At 38.7% G+C, this 6,189-nt stretch overlaps 1 non-coding gene across 1 annotated transcript; it reads right to left on the bottom strand.

The window, feature by feature from the left end:
• Nucleotides 1-497: 497 nt before the first annotated feature.
• On the bottom strand, nt 498-606 carry LOC148846094 (small nucleolar RNA R71). The gene has a single exon (XR_016102695.1). It is a non-coding gene; the product is annotated as a small nucleolar RNA R71 (small nucleolar RNA).
• Between the last annotated feature and the right edge of the window lie 5,583 nt (nt 607-6,189).

The following is a 6,189-nucleotide window of genomic DNA, read 5'->3' as shown; positions in this document are numbered from 1 at the left end:
TCAAAAGAAAGAAAAAGGGACTTTTGAGTTGTATGTTGGGAAGGAGATCTCTAAGGAGAGAAACAGTAAAACCCAAACTAGAGATAGAGAGATACCTCCATCACCAACAATGCAACCAAATGGCCGGAATCAATGATGCACAACCCAGAAAGCTGAAAGAGTACTTCACTCCAACCCAGTATTAACCCTTCATCCTGCGTACAGTTGCCAAATACCCAAGCCTTGTAGTATGAGATTAAGTCAAGCACAATCCAGATGCTCCCCTCTTTCTATGGAACCCAAGTGAGGACTCGCACAAATATATAGACGAGTTTCTAGAAATTTGTTCCACTATAAGGATCCATAACTTTAATGATGATGCTCTTAGATTAACTCTTTTCCCCTTCTTCTTCAAAGACAAGGCCAAGCACTGGTTGGGAACTAGAGGGAGACCTATTAGAATTTGGGCAGAAATGCAACAAGAATTCCTTAGAAATTTCTACCATACAGGATGAACCACACCATGAAAAGAGCCATCACTGGATTCACCCAAACACCGGGTGAACAAATTCATGAGTCTTGGGAGAGAATGATAGAGTTGATGAGAAAATGCCCACACCATGGCCTATCTCAGTGGCAAATTGTCCAAGCCTTCTATGAGGCTTGGCCAATCAATACAGGCAAATGGTAGATGCATCCTATCGGGGGGCATTTATGAGTAAATGTGAGTATGAAGTGTATGCTCTTTTTGAGACCTTGAGTGAGAACTCCATTAACAATGCATCCTTGTATTCCTATGAAAGGTCGATGAGACCCTCAAAGAGGGCAGGGCTCTATGAAGTCAGGAATAATATAGAGACCGAGGCAAAAATGAACTTGAATGCAATCTCTAGAAAATTGGATAGGGTAGATCTTCTAGCCCAGAAGCTTGATCAATTTTTCACCTATAACCAACAACTGAGCCCGTCTACACCCTATCTTGAAGTTTGTTCCATTTGTGCCAGCCCGACCCACCAAGTTGATGATTGTTCCATGGCGGCCTAGTTTCCGCCATTTATCCAAGAACAGGTTTAGGAAGCCAAGAGTTTCTCAAGGCCCAACAATGATCCATTCTCAAATACTTACAGTCCCAACAGTATCATCACCCTAACTTTTCTTGAAGGACACATCAACGCAACACATATTCCTAGCAGTATCATCATCCATCTAATTCCATGGCCCAACAATTTCAGAAGCCATAAGTGCAGAGTCAATTCTAGCAGATGTAGCCTAGGAATCAACCGACTCAACCGTATCAGGCTTACCCATAACCTCATCAAACTCGTACAGCAGATGATCAATTCATGCAGCTTCAGCAGCTGATCTTAAATCAACAGCAGACCATTGCTAGATTAGAAAGCCAAATGGGACAGCTAGCCGAAGCCAATATGAGGAGAGAAGTAGGATAATTACCGAGTCAACTGGTTACAAATCCTAGAAATCAGCCACTGGGTTTTCCTCCACAACAAATTCCCCCACCTCCTAAAAACCATCAGTTTGAAAATGCCAAAGTTGTTACATCCTTAAGGAGTGGGAGGATTTTAGAAGACCCGTATGAGAAAAAGAAAGTTGAAGAGCAAGAAGACCCTAAGTTGGGGAGGGGGGGGGAGAAGGAGGAAAGGAAACTTTAGAAGAAGAGCATATAGTGAACCAACATGTAGTCCCCTTTCCAATCGCACTCACAGTCGGGCCGTTGTGAAAGAACAAAGAGATACACAACGAGGAGATCGGGGAATTGTTCAAACAAGTCCATATTAACATCTCTCTCATCGATGCGATCCAACATGTCCCGGCCTACACCAAGTTTCTGAAAGAATTGTGCACTCAAAAGAGGGAGCCACAATCGGCCTCACAAAAAGTGATGCTCTTGGCAGATGTTAGTGCGATCCTCCTGAACAAACTTCCCGAAAAATGAAAGACCCAGGTGCTCCTCTCATAAGCTGTCATCTCTAGAATCACCTTCGATCGAGCCCTATTGGATCTTGGAGCCAGTGTAAATCTGCTTCCATCCATCATCTATGAAAGGTTCAGGATTGGCGAGTTAAAACCTACACCGGTAATTCTATAACTTGCTGATCGATCAGTCAAAACTCCTCGAGGGGTTATCGATGACATCATTGTTAGGAAAGAGGACTGTTATTTTCTAGTAGATTTTATTGTCCTAAGCATGACACCAACTAAGGAACTGAACCATAACCTGATAATCTTAGGACGACCGTTTCTAGCAAAGGCTAATGCAAACATCAAGAAATGAACATTTCATTTGGGGAGTAGAAAGTCCGATTAAATGTTTTTAGTGCCTCTAAGTATCCAATCCTAAGGGAAGATGAGTGAAAGGTGGATATAGTGGATGATCTTTTAGATGCCCTGCCTACCCCTTGGTTAGCCCAATCTGAACCCTATTTGTGGGAAGCAAAAAGTGAGCCTGAGAGTCTAGATGAAAGATGTGTATGAATGTGTTTGGCTAAAGATATTAAACTTAGCACTGGTTGGGAGGCAACCCAACGTAGTTTTTAGTATTTCTATTGTTTGGATTTGAATTTTTCTTTTCTTGATTTGAGATCAGTTAGTAGACCTTGAACCCCTTTGGAAAACCCTCTTAATTGTTCCCTTTGGCCCAAGTCCCTTTGCAACATTCTAGTCATGCTATTAGGGACAATGGCACTTAAGTTGGGGGCTGAGGAAAGATAGAGAAAAATTGAAAAAAAAAATTGAGAAGCTAACCCCTTAAATATGTAGAATTAAAATTTCACTGAAAAAAAAATTCTATTAAAAGAGATTCCCAAACAGAAAATGTTGAGGAAACTGATAAAAGAATATTGAATTTTGTAAAAATTGGTAGCAAGTGATAGGAGTTAAAATTGATCTTATTTGAATATTGTCGGAACCATTTAGAAATTGGAAAATACTCCCAAACTCTAGGTCGCCACTCATTCCTTTTAATCTCCACCTTTCGGCCCTAGGCACCCAAATCTCAGCCCTATATAATATTGGGCGCCCTCTCCTTCTTTTCTCAGCCTTAGGATCACCATAGAACCATCCTAACCCTTCATTCTAAACCTTAGGGTGCCCATATTTTTGCTAAAACCCAATTGCCACCCCCACTTTCTCTCTAACCCCAGTTTTATCCACCTTTCTCTATAAAAATGACCCAAGGGCTCCTGAGAAGGGGTTGGATTCTACCCCAGGTAAGACGGAAGGCTAATCTTGAGAAGTTCAAGGGTAGAGGAAGAGGAGAACTCCCAAGCAAGAGGACGGGTTCATCCTTGCAATTCACCAAAGCCACTACTGCCACCTCTGGAGTTGGATCCCAACCATTTTAATATAGTTTTAAATTTAACTTATGTTCTTTAATTTCTAATCTGATTTTTCCTTCCTGCAAATTTGCTTTTATTTAGTTTAATTTTTGCTTTGTTTATTTTCTGCAGACCTGGAATTCAGCGAAGTAAGATAGAAGGCCTAGCTCGAGAAGTTCGAGGGTCAAATGAGAGATCCGGAGACTACTACCTCTGATCGGATTACAAACTTTTTTTATTTAATTTCTTTTATTTATTTATTTCTATTACTTATTTATTTTTGTGCACTTTTCACTTTCAGCAATGTTCGAATTTTATTTTTAATGATTTCCAATTAAATCAATTAAAGTTTTGTGATTTTGCAACTTCTCTTTGTGTTCTTTTATCCAGATTAAAGTTTGTAACGATTTTTCCCTCGCTTCCCTGTGGATACGATCCGTTCTCACCATTTACTGTGTTTGTAATTGTTATGAGAAACCGAAAAACTTACAAATATTAAATTTGGTTTTCTAAAGTGGTTAACGACACGCTTTCGGACACACCAACAACCCAGCATGAGCATAACGCAAAACAACTTGAGACAATTATAGTCGTTTTATATCCATTATAAGGGAAGTACAATGGAAAAAAATATCCCCAACAACTATGAATAGCTATTTTGAGGGGTATTTGTGTCTTTTACCAAAGGGGTGAAAATTTTCAAGCAAAGTGATAAATAAACATTATAAATGACCAAAATATCCCTCTTAATAACTATAAAAGGCTACTAATCCTTACCCATTTTCATCATAACAACAACCATTCAATCAAATACAATCTCCCATTTTCATACTCGCATTGTACTTTCATATGCTCTCATTTTTTTTTTTTTAATTTCAACAAGGAAGGCTTGATCAAGTGTTTCAAGTTGAAGACTTGGCAATTTGGAAAACTTAAAAGCTTTGCATTCAAGTTAAAATTACCAAATCGATACATCGGACTCCAACTCCAAAGACCGAAGTGCAATTACCAAGTTAGTTGGATTTTTTTTTTATAAATTTTAGATTTTTGGCTCATCCTTTCACGGTTGGAAGGAGGTTCTTCTATGTCTATGGCTCGAAGGCATAGTGTTTTCCAATGAGGTGGTTGGAACTTGCGACCAACTTGAAGGAGCATATGTTGATTGGAAGAAAAGAAGAGACCTTTAACAACTTGATTAGTGTTAAGGTCTAGGATAAGGAGTATATGTCTAAGGTTAACCTAGTCAAGGTCGAGGCCAGGCTAAGTTGAGCAAATTTAAGTAGAGGCATGTATTGAATTGACCAGCCTAGAACATGTGATTTTTCAATTTCCTTCTTCTTGTGTGCTCATGCTGACTTCAGTTTCTTTTGTTGTCATAGACATGGTTCACGCTGCAAGTCTATTGGCTAAGATGCAGGTATGGAAGAAGGCTCAATGAAAGGGAACCTCACTAGTGTAGGACCATTGTGCATATGTGTCTAAGTGGCCTGTGACTATAGGTGACAAAATCTATGATGCTCGGGTCATTGAAGCACTTGCTTGGGACTTTATCTCCCAATTGATTGGATCAAGGCTTTGGCGGTTCTCCATAGTAGGGAAGCAAATGGATCAGATTGGATTCAAATCAATGTATATCTGAATTTGATCCAATACTATGAACAACAGATCTGATCGGATCTCACAAGCATTGATTTGAATTTGAATCCAATGAGGAAGTCGGATATTCGGATGTGATCCAATCCGATTTAATTTTTTTAAAAAAACTAATAAATTGTTAAAAGAAAATTAAAATATAACAATTTAAATAAGAAAAGCAAAAGAGACAAATATCTTTTCAACTATTTTCATACATGTTTCTTATAATAAAATAAATAATATAACAAATTTACAAAAATACAATATAAATAACATATTTATAAGTAAATAACATATATGTGATATACATATATATATATGTATATATATATATATACACATAAATAAATAACATATGTATATCAGATCAAAAAGGGGGTGATCCAAATTTGATCCACTTTCTGATCGGATCCTATTATCTAATCCAAAATGGGGATATTTGAGTCTGACAAAATAGGATCGGATCATGATCCAATCCATTTGCACCCCTACTTCACAGTCACTTGTTTAACAAGATCATGGAGGTTAATAATTCATCTGTTTGTCTGTCTTTATTTATGGTGCTAACTTATTTGTTCTTTGTAGTGGTATGCGCGGTGAATGCCTTAAGCGATTAGCTAACCTAAGTGTCTCACCAATACACAAGTGTTGAAGGAGAAGGCCGATTTTGATGTCGAGGTGGCAAGGCTATAGGCTAAGCTATTGGAGGCCAGTTAGAAGCTTAGGTCGGTTGGGGATTAGGCTCAAGTTTCCAAGGAGGACACCATTACTGTAGGAGCTTGGAGGATGATGAGGACCTAGTTCGAGCCGTCGCTAAGTACAAAAATCTACCAAGCACTAGAAGGATATCAACATTTACATGATTACCACCTTGTTGGATAAGTTTGGCATGTGCAATGCAAAAGTCTCCCAACAATTTACCAATTAGGACCTTGGATCCCTTAATCCGAAGGTTGCATTGGAAGATATTGCTACCACAATAGAAGGGGCTAATTTGTCGGAAGAGAATTGGACTGAGCAATTGGGGGATGAGGGTTGAGCCACTAGATGCTGAAGTGACACTACCCCCATTATCAAGGCCTAATGCTTCTTTTCCATTTTCTTCTTATGTACATTCTTTGAGCATACGTGTCCTTGGATTTTTAGTACTTTTCCATTTTGAGCGATATGTGTACACCTTGAGTTTCAAGGCCCCTTTTATTAATAGTAGTGAAATGTTATTTTTAGTTTCAAGCTATTG

Source organism: Nelumbo lutea, chromosome 7 (genome assembly GCF_056320005.1).
Source record: "Nelumbo lutea isolate HS-2025 chromosome 7, American lotus-T2T, whole genome shotgun sequence".
Lineage (NCBI taxonomy): Eukaryota > Viridiplantae > Streptophyta > Magnoliopsida > Proteales > Nelumbonaceae > Nelumbo > Nelumbo lutea.
The sequence above is the reverse complement of the archived record's forward strand: the minus strand, read 5'-3'. Positions and strand labels throughout refer to the sequence as shown.